Genomic DNA, 17,940 nt, shown 5'->3' with positions numbered 1-17,940 from the left:
TTCTATTTGGTCTGTTATGAAATCATGCCCATTTAAGCACAGCTCAGTTTTAAGAAACTTAAATACATGCATGCTTAGCATTTTGTGAAAAGAAATCATTAAGGCTACATTGACAAACTCTTAACCGTAGCTGCCTGTATATTCTCTGATTCTAATATTTACAGATATCTAGGCGATATAAGCACAGCTCAGTTGACCATGTTGAATTTTGCTATAATTTCAAAACCGGATGACTCTGGAACAGCTAACTATACATGGGAATACATTACACCTTTGTGTTCGGTAAGGTCTGCTGTTTATTCTGATATATGGTTTGTCATGTGTTGCGTGAAGAGTGTGTAGGCCTACACTCTAAGAAAAAAAGGTTCCAAATGGAACCTAAAAAGGTTCCATCCTTTGATATACAAATAAGGCACCTTAAATGGTTCCAAATGGAACCTTTTAAAAAGGTTCTATATGATGAACCATCAGGGGTGCCATTATTTTACATTCTAATGGTTCTAAATGGAACCATAACTACCAGGTGTGTTTTATTACTACTAGGCCTACTACTACTTATTATTATTACTATTATTATTAGTAGTAGTATTACTTTTATTAATTCATTATTATTCATATTCATTCATTGTGCTAATTAATGAGAAGGCATTATAATATTATGCAATGTTAAATACAAATAGACAACAATCAAAAATTGACATCAGTCAATTATCATTCAAATACTGTATTCAGTATTTCTACATTAATTTACATATTCATTGCTTTAGCATATCTTTTATATTACTCGCAAAAAAATGTGTGTCATAAGACACTCAAAACAACAATAGATACATATTTACATTAATTTACATATTCATTGCTTAAACATATCTTCTGTTACTTGCATAAAAAATGTGTCATAAATACACTCAAAACAGCAATAGTTACATTTTTACAAATTAATAAATTTCAAATGATTATAAAACACACTTTATGATAACATTTTTTCCACACGCAACACTGGAGTGGAGGGCTTAGACATAGACAGGTTAAGGCGTCTGTCAAAGAATAGTAATGTGTGGTGGGCCTCTTTTGGGTACTGAACATCAAAAAGAAAATATAAACAAAAAATACAGATAAGGCCTAAGGAGGCATCAATGTCAGGGGAGGGGCCAATGACAAATTCGCATTGGAGGGCATGTGGCACATCCATCTCTCCACTTGCTATTGTGATGCCATCCATCTTTATGGATGCTCTCCTGGCAAGGAGGGGAGTATCACCACCCTGGAAGATGATGGTTGGAAACACGCTCAGTGGTTCCTATGCAAATGAGGAATCCTTTGCATCCTCCTTAAAAAGGGCAGGCAAAATTAGGACAGCAGCACTTTTTTGAAGGTCTGAAATGTCAAAAGAAACAAAGAATGATTTCATTAAAACATATTTTAATGATCTTATTATTATTAAATAATTGAAGGGTGCAAGGGAAAAGAAGAAGCTGGTGACTTACCATCTGTGTTAGTATCTCGTAGGCTTGACAGGCTCTCCCTCTGACTCCCACTGTCAGCCACTCTGATGACGTTAGGGGTCAATATACCGAGGGTGTTATGCAGGCTTAGCTTTAAGTCCAGTCCAAACCGCAACTTCATTTCATGATGCATCTACAAATAAACAAACAAAACAAAACAGAGGAAATTGTAGTTACCAATAAATGGTTATAGAACTTACTACTGAACAGCACTGAACTCACATTTTAGTAATACTACTATAAGACTTTGCTACTCACCAGCTCTGGCACCCAAAGAAATTGGAACATCTCCATCACCTCCTCAGTTGGTTTTCCCATTTGCTCTACCCTCTTATAGACAGTTTGCCTCATCCTGTCCATTATATGACTAATATCTGGCTGACGACGGCACAACTAATTGTTTATGGCGTTTACATGTATATGCTCTTGAAAGCTGTGGTAGTCCTCCCCAACTGCTTCAAGGTCCAACATAATCTGAAAAAAAAAAAAAGACATTCAGAGAATGCAAAACGTATGTGAGCAATGATAATATAAATTTTCTCAAGCCAGATAGTCTTTCATTCAATCAGAAATAAATAAATAATGTAGCCGGACCTAACTGCTGTATGATTCAACATTTCATTCACAAACATATTACAAACCTCTTGTGTTGGCTCGTAATCAGAAGACATCTGGACCCCCACTCTGTACTTTTTTGCTCTCTGAAATTAGCAAAGAGAAATGTGTAATATTAAGATATCTGTACTGACAAACAGTGGCTACTGTGACTAGCTAGCATATAGACATACAGACAAGAAAACAAACGGGCTAAAGACAAGCAAGAATGTAAAAATGGCACCTGATGTCCAGGTGGGTCCTCCAGAGGCACATGGCCACAATTCTTTGTCTTCTGACACCAAACTTTCTCTTAATCTCCTGCACCGTCGTCAAGTTTATCAAAGGAGACCTTTCCTTTTTGAACTTATTCTTAATACACTCCAGCAGGGTCTCCTTTGAGTAAAGACATGAATTATGAGACTCAGACAGAGTCAGAGTAGTATAGGAATTCAATTGAGGAATAATGTTTTCCATAACAAAACGTTAAAAAATAACATACATAACCAGATTAGCTGTGGTCATTAAGAAATGGATATCTAGTGATCAGACACCACAGGACATCAGTGTATTTTTTATGGTTTGGGTACCTGAAAGAACAATCATTGGAATTAGAATTGTCCTACTTATGGTTTTAGTAGCAGAGGAGATGCTGAGCGTTATTAAACAATAGGCAGGAAAAAAATAACAAAAGTCTATAGGTAGAAAAAAACAACATGTGGTCCTAAAAACCTTCATGAAAAAAATTATTGAATTAATGAAGTATACTCACTGAACCAACGATGATTTGCGTAACTTTTCCACCTCTCAAAAACAAGATTGTGTTTCAGATATCTTCATCATTGACAGACATCTTCATCTAAAATGAAAAATAAGACATAGACATTAAGTACATATTGTAGTGAGTTCCATCCTCTTTTAGATGCCTGTATTGTCTTACAGACACCAGAGCCGTAGCGTTAGCTATACAGATGTACTAAATACATTGTAATTTGCAATGAGCCCAGCATGATACAAGAACGAGGTTCAACTGATAGCTATCTGTATGTGTTTCAGAAGTCTGTTATAGCACTATTGGCTACTGTTAGCTATCCTAACTTGTTGGCTGGGTTCCCTGTAATTGAACTAAACAGTCTGCTAATGAAGTATTAGTTATTGCCAAATCATTTGCATCGTATGTTAGCTGACGTTAGTAGCTGAATACTCTGCTTTGCTTCTAATGCTATGTTCACTAACTAGCGACAGCTAGCGCTAGCAGGCTAGCTGTAGATAGCTTTAACTCAATAGGGGAGAGGGAGGATATTGAACAGTAGCTAGTGTCGTTCTACACAAGCTCGAAATCATATAATCGATAGTTGATTTTATTGCCAGGCTGACAAGAAAGTACAAAACTTATCTTAATGATGGATCCAGTAACGTTAGGGTGAATCAATGTCTATGATAGCTAGCTGCTGCTAACATTCAACGAACCTCTAACGTTACAATTTACTACTTCTGACAGCTGACAGTCATGTGTTATCGCCCACCAACGTTTACGGGGAACGCTTCTTGCTTTTGCTTAAAAAAGTATCACTTAATGTTTCGATTTGCAGGCCACACGGGCAATGATTATGAATGGGGGAAAAGCAGAAAAAACTTTGTGCCACTTACCGTTAAATCCACTGCAGCAGAGTGAGCGTCTCCGGGAAAGGGTTCCATAAACGGTCGTTTAAGTTCAAATAATCCTCGCGAGTAAGAAATAGCACCCTTTTCAGGCAAAAGGTTCTATTTCCTTGGCAAAGAACCCCAATGGTTCTATTTAGCACCCACAAGAACCCTTTTTCTAAGAGTGTACGATATTCCACCGAGACGAATGGATGTGGAGATGGGCGCAGAGAATAATAATTAAAACTCTTGAAGTTATTTTTCTCACGAACTGTTTATCACAGCAAACAGTGGCCAGCTAGCACCGTTTAAAAGCTGAGAAAAGGCTCTTTCATGTGACACATGTGTGATGAGTAGCCTACTTCTCGAGGAGTTCAACAGAGAAGAATGGGTGAATTTGGGCGCACTTCATGCTTGTAGTGAAGTAAAGCTGAAGCTGCATGCTGCGCTCACTGGTAGTTATTATAGGTAACTTCAAATCAGCGATTTACCCTTATAGGCTACTGCACATTACAAGATCTGTGCGAGATGATCGGCAGCACTGAAGTGAGAAATTATTTAACTCTTTGTGTAAGCATGTGGCCTTTTCCCCATTTCAACCTGAATATTGGTGGGGACATTTCAGTCGTAATTTGACATTGGCGTGGACACGTCCTTCGGTCCCCACGCAAATCTACGCCCCTGTGTGTGTGTGTGTGTGTGAAGGTAGAGTATGATAAGGACAAGTTTGTGCAGCAGCGAGTGTGTATGTGTGTGTGTGTGTGTCAAGGTACAATACGGTAAGGACAAGTTAGTGCAGCAGTGAGTGTGTGTGTGTGTGTGTGTGTGTGTTAGTTCAGCAGTGAGTGCTACTTCCATACAGATAGTGTCAGTTGTAGGCGGGTGGTATACAGTACGGTATGTGCTAGCATTAGCAAGTTTAGTTGCAGTGCTACGAGAGGAGATGCTCTTAGCTTTTCAGGAGTTTTTTGAAAGTAGAAAGGGGCGCCCTCTCTGGTAGGAACAAGTAATGCGTTCCACCTACGGGGAACGACAGATGAGAACAGGTCAGATTGCCCTGAGCATAACGGTGGCAGCGTCGTTCATCTGAGGAGTGCTATGGTCGGGAGGTAACACATGCCAGTCAGGCACGGCTCTACGGGTGGGCCTGGACGGGCCTAGGCCCACCCACTTTTCAACAGGCCCACCCAAAACTTTTCTTAAAAAAAAAAAAAAAAAAACTTTTAATATATTTTAATTTTGTCAATAATTATTCAATTAAAATAATCTCATAATCTGTGCTAAAATAGTCTAAATGTTTTTCAAAACTATTTTAAAAAGCTGGTGATGTTTCTGTGCAAGTTCAGCAGTGCCACATACGTGAGGTTCTGGATCGGATCTAGCTTGTCGGTAGGCCTATGCTAGGCTAGCTAGTCGTTGTTTAGGTACCTTAAACGTGCACAAACAGTCTCGTTGTATCGCTGCAACCAGGAGATAAGGGGAGAGCTGAGATCCATAACACCTAGCACATCTCTATGGTTTAATAATGGCTTCTTAAATGCTTTTTTTTGCAATGCAGCAAACGTTGTTGATATTGTGATCATTGATCCGATTTGCATTAAAGGGCCTAATGGGTGTGATTGATCTTGAGCTCTCTTGGAGCATGTTTTACATGACAGATGACGTCAATGAACAAGTTCTGTGCCCGAGGGGTAGTCGCCAGCTGATTTTGCCAGGGCTTCAGCCCGAATGTATTTTGTACAGTTAACAAATATGAAACCATTATTCCGATCGCGCATTTAACCCTTAAAGGTGTAGGTTTTTGAACATTCTAACTTCCGCAACAATTGAAGGTTCTAAAATTCTATGTTGAATTCAATGAACCCAGATATTCTTTAGAATGTTCATTTCTCAACATTCCTGTCACACCGGTGTGACGGTACTCCTTTAAGGGTTAAACTTTGAGATGAGATGGACGTATTGAACAAATAAGCCAAGCGGACACGGGTGAACTCACTCTTCTTCATGCAGCAGATTTAACATGAACGTTACCTTCCATAACACATAATTTGAACTCTATGTGCGCGAGCGAGGTTGGGCATGTCATTGTTTGCATTTGATATTTGGTATAGGCCTACGTTACAAGGAAATCATGAAGTCATCAATAACAAGGTGGTGGTGGAGTTATCCTGTTCTCGTCATTTAGACTAGCCTACAAGTTCAGTTTTGTTATCAGCCTCTAGCCTACAGTCTGGAGCTGGCCAAACAGTGGTGGCCTACTTTGCCTAGTGTAATAACATGGGCTACTACATAGGCTAGGTCAGTCTTTTTTTTATAATCATGGGGCAACGCTTTGGGTGAACTCGATGTAATTCACAAATGAAACAGGCCTGAGCCTCTCACACAGCACAGCCGAACTCACTGCTCACTCAGAAGAGTAAAAAGGGACGTTGCATGCCATCACAACAGAGTATCCATCTCCTTGTCACGACACCACCAGGTTCTCCACCAGTCTCTCCTCCTCGTCACTCTGCTCCAACGATCTCCCAATCTAATTCCCCTGTCTACTGATTACCCAATCATCCAATCTCCCGTTTGCCACTCCCCAGCACCTGTAGCCAATCTCCTACTGCCCATATAAACCCCTGTCACTCTGCTCTCTCTGTCTGGCCTCTTCAACGGAGACACTTACTCCAGCGCACGGGCTGCGCCTTGTTTCCAAGCCCAGCTCCTCGTTTCTGGAATTTCCTGCTACGTCCCAGGTTGTAGAACTTTTATGTTGGACATTTTCTATTGGACTTTTTCTGTTGGATGATCTCCTCTTGCAAGATTGGAGCCTTTATGTAGGACTGCCTTGTTTGTCAAGTCAAGTTCTTCTGAGCGTTAACTTCACTTCAAGACCTTGTTTAAATTTTCCTGACTTGGTTGCTGTTTTCAAATTAAAACGACTTGAGCCTAACCTTGTTTCCTGAGTCTGTGTGCCCTGACAGAAGGCCAGACCAGGCAATGGAGCCTCAACCATTAAGAGCTGAACATGTGGATCCCTTCCAGGGAATGGTAGACAATGCACGGCCAACACTTCCCAACTCTGCAAACGTAGCAGCTGCGCAAGAGCAGCTCAGTAGCACCTCCAGCTATGATTCCAGGGAACGCAGTGGTGAATCCAGCGCCATATTCTGGAACTCCAGAGGCATGCAAGGGATTTCTGTTGCAATGCTCATTGGCCTGGGAGATGCAGCCACACAGATTCCCTACAGACCGATCACGAGTAGCCTATATCCTCTCTCTGCTCTCGGGGTGTGCCTTGCAATGGGCTGAAAGCGTCTGGAGACAAAATGGCCCCACAGTAGCATCGGTGGACAACTTCGTGGCTCATTTCAAGGAAGTGTTCGACCTACCTGAGGGCGATTCCTCCACCCAAGCAAAACTGCATGCCCTATGGGTTGGAACCCTCTCTCCGTCTCCAGCTGTCCCCATATGATGACGCCATAGGACTGGAGAGATTCATTCATCTCGCCGTTCGAGTAGCCAACTGCCGAGAGTGCTGCTTCAAGGACCCCCGCCATACCACTTCAGCCTCTGTTCCCCAATTTGATGACGGACATGCAGCTGCTGGAACAGAAGCAATGCAAGTAGATTCCCTGCGACTCACCCCAGCAGAGCGCCGGTGACGCATGACCCAAAGTCTAGGTCTGTACTGTGGGACTTCGGGCCACTACATCACTAGATGCCCTACACGCCCACCATGACCCATGGTCGGTATCGTGAGTACTCCTCTTGTGCACTACAAACCATTACTCATTGAAGTTGCCCTGTCCCATGCTATGTCCACCTACACAGTCTCTGCTCTCCTGGATTCAGGGTCAGCCGGGAACTTCATTTCCGGGTCCCTTGTCCAGCGTCTCCAGCTCCCGAGGACCCGCTGCACTGCCCCCCTCAACGTCCACTCAATAGTGGGTAAGCCCTTAGCCCGCAAGCAGGTCCAATATCACACTAATAACCTAGTGATGCGTGTTGGATGTCTACATTCTCCACATGTAGACATCCAACTTTTTATATCCTTGAAGACTCCGCAGTCGATCTGATTCTAGGACGCCCCTGGCTTATCAAAGTCAAAGTCTGCTTTATTGTCAATTTCTTCACATGTCAAGACATGCAAAGAGATCGAAATTACGTTTCCTACTATCCCACGGTGGAGACAAGACATATTTTACCAATTAGGTCCACAGACAAACATAACATTCAAGTAAACAATATAAAAAGTAAAAATAAGAAGGCACATACAGTGAAGAAAATAAGAGCAGCAAAATTTGTTGCAATTGTGCATACAGTAGACAGTCAATATAATAGTGCAAAAGTCAGGCCAATAAATGGCTGAGGTAGTTCTGTTTGACCTAAGTATGCAAGTGGCATAGTGGTGCAAGTTATGTAAGAGCAGCAGAAGTGTGTTCAGTAGTGTTTTCAGGACAAGTTGCAAAGTGTGCAAGTGGAGTAGTGCAAGGCAGCCATTGTGGGTCCAAAGTCCAGGATGTTATGTAGCTGAGGGTGGAGGGGGGAGAGAGTTCAGCATCCTAACAGCCTGGTGTATGAAGCTGTTGGTGAGTCTGGTGGTGCGGGGGGCGCAGGCTTCTGTACCTTTTTCCCAGAGGGCAGTTGATCAAACAAATTGTGAGCGGGGTGACTTGCATCACTCACAATTGTGGTCGCTTTATGGTGAGGTGGGAGGTGTAAATGTCCTTCAGGGGAGGGGTGAAGCACCAATAATCCTTACAGCTGTGTTCACTATGCTGCAGGGCTTTCCTGTTGTATTCAGTGCAGCTTCCCCCACACAGCGATACAGCTGGAGAGGATGCTCTCAATGGTGCCTCGGTAGAATGTGGTCATGATGGCTGGTGGAGCACTTGCTCGCCTGAGTTTCCGCAGTAAGTACAGGCGGCGCTGAGCTTTCTCCGCCAGTGATGCAGTGTTGGTGGTCCAGGAGAGGTCTTCACTGATGTGCACCCCCAGGAATTTGGTGCTGCTCTCTCTCCACCACAGCACCGTCGATGGTCAGTGGCAGGTGTTGGGTGTGACCTCTCCGGAAGTCAACAACAATCTCCTTGGTCTTGCTGACGTTCAGCAGGAGGTTGTTGTCCCTGCACCACGTGGTCAGAAGGTCGACCTCCAACCTGTATTGAGTCTCGTCGCCATTGGTGATGAGACCCACCAGAGTTGTGTCAAATTTCACTGTGGTTGTTGCTGTAGGTTGCAGTGCAGTCATGCGTCAGCAGGGTGAAAAGCAGCGGACTGAGCACGCAGCCTTGAGGGGCCCCCGTGCTCAGTGTGATGCTGCTTGAGCTATTGTTGCCAACACGTACTACTTGAGGCCTCTGACAGAGGAAGTCCAGTAGCCAGTTGCAGAGGTAGGTACTGAGTTCCAGTTTGTCAAGTTTGCAGATGAGTTGTTGTGGTATTATGGTGTTGAATGCAAAACTGAAGTCTCTAAACAGCAATCTCACATATGAGTCTTTTTTCCCGGTGGGTGAGGGCTGGGTGGAGGGCAGAGCAGATTGCATCCTCTGTGGACCGTTTGGCTCGGTATGCAAACTGGAAGGGGTCCAGGGTGGGGGGGAGAATGGATTTGATGTGTGACATGACAAGCCGCTCAAAGCACTTCATGATGATGGGTGTCAGTGCCACGGGCGGTAGTCATTGAAGCAGGATGGAGCAGTTTTCTTCGGCACAGGTATGATGGTAGCCGCTTTGAAACATGATGGGACGATGGCTTGCTTCAGGGAAGTGTTAAAGATGTCTGTGAAGACATCCTTAAGCTCCTCAGCGCAGTCCTTCAGCGCCCGACCTGGGATGTTGTCTGGGCCTGCTGCCTTACGGGTGTTGATGGCAGCAAGTGTCCTCTTCACGCTGTCGGCAGAGAGGCACAGGGGCTGCTTGTGTGGAGGGGGAGGGGTCTTCTGTGGGCAAGTGCTGTTTTGTGCTTCAAAGCGAGCAAAGAAGCGTGCAACATGCACCTGTGATCTCCTGGTCCACTGGAGAAATCCTTCAATGGGGAAAGGAATGCCATACCAACTGTTTCCCAAAACTCCCTCGCCCCTGTACTCTCACCAAGGTTGTCACTCAATGCAACCACCATTAAAAGTCCAGGGCAGAGTCGTCCAGTAGTTGTCCCACCTGAATACTCCTCCTTCAGCGATGTGTTCTGTCCACGCCGTGCAGCTCACCTTCCTCCACACCGACCCTGGGATTGTGCAATCGACCTGGAACCTGGTCAGCCCCTACCACGAGGAAAGGTCTACCCACTCTCCATCCCTGAGCAAGAGGCAATGAAGAACTACATTGAGGAAGCTCTACAATTGGGATACATACGCCCGTCAAAATCACCAGTGGCTTCTTTCTTCTTTGTGGCTAAGAAGGATGGTGGACTTAGACCCTGCATCGATTACCGTGCACTGAATAAGATCACAGTGAAGTTCAGATATCCCCTTCCATTTGTTCCGGGAGCTCTTGAGCAACTGCATGATGCCAAGGTATTCTCCAAACTGGATCTGAGAAGTGCCTACAATCTAGTCCGTATTCGCCCAGGCGACGAATAGAAGACTGCTTTTGTCACCCCCACTGGTCACTACGAATACCTGGTAATGCCCTACGGTTTGTCTAATGCACCCTCAGTTTTCCAGGGGTTTATCAATGAAGTGTTCAGAGAATATCTCAATCTGTTTGTCATGGTTTTCATTGATGACATACTCATATATTCAGCCAACCCCACAGATCATGTCAAGCACGTCTCCCTGGTCCTGATGAAGTTCCGGGAGTTCCAGCTCTTCGCGAAGTCTGAGTAGTGCCTCTTCCACCAAACCTCGCCACGGAATCAGTATGGATGACGAGAAGGTGAAGGCGGTCCTCTCCTGGGATGCGCCACACAGAGTCAAAGGACTCCAACGCTTCTTAGGGTTTGCAAATTTCTACAGGCGCTTCATCCACGGCTTCAGTCTGACTGCAGCACCCCTCACCTCTCTACTCCGGAACAAACCCAAAAGCCTATCCTGGACTCCTGAAGCTTCAGAGGCCTTCCAGAAGTTGAAACGGGCCTTTGCATCTGCACCAGTCCTTCGCCACCCAGACCCTGAGAAGAAGTTCATCGTTGAGGTGGATGCATCCACCACTGGAGTTGGCGCCGTCCTTTCTCAGTACCAAGGTGATCCTCCTCGTCTTCATCCCTGTGCCTACTTCTCTAGGAAGCTTAGCCCAGCGGAACGTAATTATGACATCGGTAATCGCGTATTACTTGCCATCAAGCTAGCCCTGGAGGAGTGGAGACACTGGCTTGAGGGATCGAAACACCCATTCTCAGTCCTTACTGACCACAAGAATCTCCAATACCTTAAAGAAGCAAAATGACTCAACCCCCGCCAAGCCAGATGGGCCCTCTTTTTCACTCGCTTCGATTTCACGATCAGCTACAGACCTGGATCACATAATACTAGGGCAGATGCCCTATCAAGAATTCACCATCCAGAGGAGTCCAGTGAGCAACCTGAACCCATCCTGCCAAATGAGTCCATCTTGAGTATGCGCAGAACTCTGCATCAACCTTCCACTGGCCTGACACCATTCCAATGCATCCTTGGTCACCAACCTCCACTGTTCCCCTGGACGGGAGAATCTTCTGATGTCCCTGCCGTAGACCGTTGGTATCAGGAAAGTAAGGGGGTCTGGGGTGAAGCACACCACCATCTACAGAGGGCCATCAATCGCCACAGTCGCCATGCCAACCTACGACGATCCTCGGCACCGGAGTATGAAGTGGGTCAAAAGGTGTGGCTGTCTACCCGGGACATCAGAATGCGTCTCCCATGCAAAAAACTTAGCCCTCGATACATCGGCCCCTTCACCATAACTCACCGGATCAACCCTGTCACCTATCGCCTCCAGCTCCCGGCTCATTACCGAATCCACCCGACTTTCCATGTGTCTCTTCTAAAACCCTTTAACTCATATCTCTCTCTCCTTCCGCCACAGAGCCTGGTGCCGCTGTTGATCCCCCCCTTGCCGCTTTTCCTGGACGAGGGTCCTGTCTATGCCATCTGCGACATCCTGGACTCTCGGCGTCGCAGAGGTCGGTTGGAATACCTGGTCGACTGGGAGGGCTACGGTCCAGAGGACCAGTCCTGGGTGCACCGATCTGACGTCCTGGACCCAGCCCTCCTTGCTGAGTTCCATCGCACCCATCCCTGTCGACCAGCCCCCCGCAGCCGTGGCCGACCGCGACGCCGTGTCACCTCGTCCCTGGAAGCGGCTCCTGAGGGGGGGGTAATGTCACGACACCACCAGGTTCTCCACCAGTCTCTCCTCCTCGTCATTCTGCTCCAAAGATCTCCCAATCTAATTCCCCTGTCTACTGATTACCCAATCATCCAATCACCCGTTTGCCACTCCCCAGCACCTGTAGCCAATCTCCTACTGCCCATATAAATCCCTGTCACTCTGCTCTCTCTGTCTGGCCTCTTCAACGGAGACACTTACTCCAGCGCACGGAATGCTCCTTGTTTCCAAGCCCAGCTCCTCGTTTCTGGAATTTCCTGCTATGTCCCAGGTTGTAGAACTTTTATGTTGGACATTTTCTATTGGACTTTTTCTGTTGGACGATATCCTCTTGCAAGATTGGAGCCTTTATGTAGGACTGCCTTGTTTGTCAAGTTCTTCTGAGCGTTAACTTCACTTCAAGACCTTGTTTAAATTTTCCTGCCTTGGTTGCTGTTTTCAAATTAAAACGACTTGATTGAGCCTAACCTTGTTTCCTGAGTGTGTGCCCTGACACTCCTAATCGAATTAGTGAGTCTTCAATGTTCCATTCTCCCTAAGCTAAGCATAACAAACCATATAATGCATATTGCTATTTAAAAGCCACTCTGCTAGGTGGCTATATAGTTTGTTTCTAATAGCAAACAGAAACTGTCAAGATAGCTAAATGTCATTACATCCTCTAATTGTCAAAATATTATTGTCCATAATATTCAATAAATGTGGTGCAAATGAGGCTTGAGTCAGTGGATTAATTTATGAAAAGTGAACAGCAAGTCAGGCAAAATGGGAATTATGAAAACCGTTTAGACACTATGGGCTAAGCAACGAATGTTTTCAACTGCCCTGCATATTGATTGAAACTGTTGGGCAGTGTGATCTGTAATGTTGAAAACCTAAAACAAATGAAATATTCAACCTCATGTTATACAAACAGAACTAAACTGTTTGGGGGAAATATTAGATTCCCACTTTTACAGCCAGGTCTATTCGAGAGATGCGCTAAAGCACAGCGAGCAGGTGTGGTGCGTAATGGAGATTCCAAAGCGCTCTTATTTGGTCAGAACCAAGGACAGTGATCGAGGATGGGTACGTCCGTCCTTTTTACAATGCAACAAACTATTTAAAGAGCATCAAGCTATTCAAATCTCTATGTAAGCACAAATAATATAACAGTATATTAGTCAGTCATTTTTATTAGGTTAAACAGTGATTTGATAAAGTTTTTTTTAAGGTCCACCCACAATTGGTCTGGCCCATCCAAAACTGGAATCCTGGCACCGTGCCTGATGCCAGTATGAGGGTATTTAAGTGGATGGGTGCAAAACCAGAGACTACTTTGTAGGCAAACGTCGGTGATTTGAATTTGATATTTATTTACAATCTATTGTCAGTAAAGGGTCTCTGTCTGTTCAACTCTGGACTCATTCATACTGATGTGTTCATGTGATGAGAATGAATCTTCTCTCTTAATGCAGGTCTGGACTCCATGTGTGATGCTCCTCAGGATGCTACATGTTATGGGGCTCTGGGAGGACCTGTGTACCTGCAGCTGATGAACACCAGTGGACATCAGCTGATCCTCCGTTATAACAATACAGCTGTTTTTAAATTCAGAAATTCCATGTCAGTGTTTAATAATGAGTTCAACACCCCATCAGTCCTCCAGAGGTGGCAGTTTGTTCCTGATAACGGGACCATGATTATCAACCCTGCAGAGAGGAGAGACGCAGGAACATACGGAGTGGAGATCCATAAAGATGGGACATCAGTGGGACAACACACAGTACAGCTGACCATAGAAGGTAAATCACTTTATCTCTCCTCTGATGTGATAACAGATGAAACCCGTTCTATACAGTCTATTATATATATATATATATATATATATATATATATAGAGTTCTGTATACAGTAGTCATTAGCCGTGCTGGGTAGGGGGAAGACGATATTGTTTTCATTAAGGTTGTCTGTCTGTCTGTTAATTGTGTTTAGACTGGCCTTGGTTTTCGAGGGGGTGGTTTTCCGCGTGATCCATTAGCATTTAAAGTGGTTATTGTGCTGGAGCGTCAGCGCTCGTGTGCCGTTTAACATATTCCTGTATCAGGTCAGGTTAGTAAGGACACTGATGTTGAAAGGCAACATGACATTAGTCCAGCAGGCTTCAGTATGTCCTCCTTTTTCTGTGGGGTTGTTGAATTGCCAATCTGCAGTGAATAAAGCGGACTTCATTCCTGCTCTAGCCTCACAGTTATCGCTTCAGTTACCTGCGCTTACAGAAACGTAAACGAGAATACGACCACACCTGCAGCATTGTCCACCAATTATGCTTTTTCGTTTGTTAGTTGTTCATCTGGTAGAAGAGGTGGGACAGACTTTCTTGCCTCTGATGACTGGAAGTTTACTCAAAAAGTTTCCATCATACCATCATACTTGGTGGTTATTTATCGCCCTCCAGAACAACTGGGAAACTTTGTGAATGAGTTGGTCATTCTACTGTCTGCTATTTTAATGGATACTTGCCATTATTAACCTTTTTGCGATTTTAATATTCATTTGGATAACTTGTCTTCAATTGACTTCCTGTCCTTACTCTCCTCATTTAATATCACACGTGTCCACAGTCCTCCTACACACAAGGCTGGTAAAGATCTTGATATAATTTTGCTATGTAACTGTAATACAGACAACGTTTTGGTTAATCCATTACATGTATCGGATCATTACTTCATTAGATTCTCTGTGTGTCTCCTGGATTACCCAGCAGTTCCAACAATTTTGTTCCGGTGTAACCTCAGAAGCCTCTCAAGCGACCATTTTGCAACATTAGTTAAGGATATTTCAGTCTGGATGAGAAACCACCACATTCAGCTTAATTTCTCAAAAAACTGAGCTTTTGGTGTTTCCAGCTAAAACAGCTATTCCCCAACAGATTAACATCCAGCTTGACTCATCTTCACTGACCCCGGGTTACAGGCCGAGGTTAGGGGTTTGTAAGTTCATACATTTACAATCAATGTATCTTATTTATAGACATTAAAATGTAGGGTCTGGGCACTCACCGTTCACAGTGCTCAGTCCGAGGGGCGGGATAATCGGTTGTCTTTCAAATTCCCTCTGCACGCAATAGGACAGCTATGAGTCCCATGCATTTTCCCACCAGCGGAGCTAGTTCAAACTTTTGCCAACTTAAAGGAACCATATGTAAGATTGTGGGCAAAACTGATACTGCAATCACTTTCAAATTACTGTAGACTGGTTTATCCCCTCCCCCCTGACTCGAGATTACCAACCCGGATGCTGAAACACTTCTGACTTTGTGATTAGTAGATAGGTGGAGGGTGGCGCATCAGGCCAAAACACAACATGACATGACAAAACACAACATCAACATCAGTTGAGGGCTGCAACTTCACTTTCTAAATGACAATATCTTGGCTACTGTTGTCAGTGATTAACATGATTTCTTAATGTCTAGTGACATTTCAGGGCCATTTTATGATTAATTGAAATACATTTCTTACATATGGTTCCTTTAATAAAAGCTTAAACTCGTGTCACACTGTTCACCAACAGCAACATTATTTGTTTTCAAGTAGCAGGGAATTCAAGCCAAACCGTTGCAACTCTGCCATCGAGAAGGACTAAGGCAAAAGGTTGTAACTTCGATTTTGGCGAAAATTAGTTTTTGTCATTATTAGGACAATAAACATAAGTTTTATCATGTAGACAAACATCAAGTTTCAATTTGGTTGTTTTTTGGGAGAAATAATATTTTGTTTTTGCCGTAACTTCAAAAAGCCGAGGGGAAACTCTGGCAGAAGCCTGTAACATCAGATACGGCTTTATGCCTTCCTTTCACGCTGCTACACTTGATTGAAGTTACGGCTAGCTGCCTTCTGACCGACCATCAACGTGAAGTTGTATTGCCGGCTGGAGTTAGGCTATGCATTATTCAATTAAATCACCTCAGACACACACTAACTTCAATAAAGTGTATAGCCTACAGTAGCCTACATGTTTTGCAGTGCTTGCTTTTTGTTAGATTGATGGCTTTGAAACATAGCCTAGCCTAAATGCCAAGATCAAGGAATGACATATACTGGTGTATTAAAGATAGGCTAATCTTGATAGCCTAGTCCATGGGTTCCCAAACTCCATCAATGTGGGCCTTCCCTCTGAAAACAGTGACACCTCCGCGCCGCCCTCCCTCCCTCCCCGACAATCATTTTCAAATAATGGTATTCACTTTAGTTAAGCCACAGTCGTGCAGTGATTGTGACAAATCTGTCCATTTTAAGTTAGCTATCGGAACGTGACGTCACATATTACCAACCGTCACGTATGTCCAACCTCTTACGTGTATGTGTCACTTAATATTCATTTCTATACAAACTAAGGCGGCGGATTCCTAAAGAAACGCAAACACTCACACCATACGTTTATCTAAATTAGCTATGTACCAAAAATGACATTTCACTGTGACTCGAAGAGCTGTAAACAGTGTTGTAAGGCTGTGCGTACAAATCCGCTTGGAGCTCCAGTGAAATTGATTTGCCGACGAAAATTCTTGGGCTAACCGTTCACTGGTAACTTGCAGCTAGCTCGGCTGGCGGCACTGTTGCTAAGTTATGTCAGAGCCCGTCTACGGAGAGCCTTGCCACTCCGTATTAAGTCCTATTGTACCGAATTTTGGATGCAGTTCCACCAGAGTTCCACTGGGGGCGATCGCCATGAGTGCAGAATGAATGGGAGTCAATGGAGCTAGATGGCTAAAATTGTCTCTTTCACCTGATTGTCGTTGACATCTCAGATTTGATTGTAGTTTGTATAACTTCAACATGGGTTATAGGTCAAAAGTTGAATGAACGAGTACTTATGTCCTTTTGATTTCTTACAGGTTGGGTCATTGTTGCACATAACACGCTAGCATTGTGCTAATGAATGACGTCATTGACACATTTGAAAGGCTTTTAAGAACAATTAAGTGACTTTAAAAAATATAATACTCAACCAAGTGTATTTTCTTTGCCTCCCCTTTCGAATACAATACTCAAATTACTTGAAAAAAAATTATATCCCGAGAAAAGTGGATTTTGGGTACAGCTCCATAGACCGCCATGCATTCTGCACTCATGGACGAGCGCCCTCATGTGAAACCACAGAAGGAACTGCAACCAGTTCAGAAACCGGAAGTTTTCCGAGAGTGGCAGTTCTCCCCTTATTAGACATTCTCTGGTTATGTTATGAAGTTTCCACAATACATTCTCACACAGGATAGGGATCAAGAATACTTTCCACTATCCCAAAGATTTAGTATACATCTCTTCTATGATTTATTTCGACTTTAGAATGTTAACAATTACATAATCATTAAATAAAAACATAGTTCTAAAATAAAATTTAAGTTTTTTCCTTCTTTTTTTTTGAATCAACGTTCTGCGCCTCCCCTCAAATTATTTGACGCGCCTCACAGTTTGGGAACCTCTGGCCTAGCCTAACTTAAAAGCCTAAACTCAACAACATATTCAGTAACAAGCGGTGCATTAGAGCATGGCTTGTAGCCTAGGATATCTTAATTCACATCACAGCCCGTAATACAAGGCTACATGTCAACTGGGATTTTTTTTGTCTCATATGCTAGCTCTCGCCTGCAAATGATAGTCATTGACTGAAAACTACGCGAGTTTGTTGGAGCCGCAACGATACACCTTCCACACACACACCAGCAGCAGGAATGTAGTAATTTAGAGCCTACTTTTTGTTGAACCCTTGTTAAAATCCATACCAAACAACCAACGAGAAAGCAAATCCATTAAATCTGCCACAAGTTTTTAAAACTTGCTGCCGGCTAGTCAAAACTCCCAAGTTGTTACAGGCTGTCAATTTTATCAATGCAAGCCTAAAGTTTAGTGTAGCT

General features: G+C 43.8%; 1 long non-coding RNA gene across 1 annotated transcript; it reads right to left on the bottom strand.

The window, feature by feature from the left end:
- Nucleotides 1-1,920: 1,920 nt before the first annotated feature.
- On the bottom strand, nucleotides 1,921-2,407 carry LOC125307510. Its single transcript, XR_007195730.1, has 3 exons — nucleotides 2,344-2,407; nucleotides 2,147-2,206; nucleotides 1,921-1,979 (listed from the first exon to the last, which is right to left on the bottom strand). It is a non-coding gene; the product is annotated as an uncharacterized LOC125307510 (long non-coding RNA).
- Nucleotides 2,408-17,940: the final 15,533 nt, after the last annotated feature.

The sequence above is a fragment of the Alosa alosa genome, chromosome 14 (assembly GCF_017589495.1).
Source record: "Alosa alosa isolate M-15738 ecotype Scorff River chromosome 14, AALO_Geno_1.1, whole genome shotgun sequence".
Classification (NCBI taxonomy): Eukaryota; Metazoa; Chordata; class Actinopteri; order Clupeiformes; family Clupeidae; genus Alosa; species Alosa alosa.
Note: the sequence above shows the minus strand (reverse complement) of the source record. Positions and strands in the feature narration are given on the sequence as shown.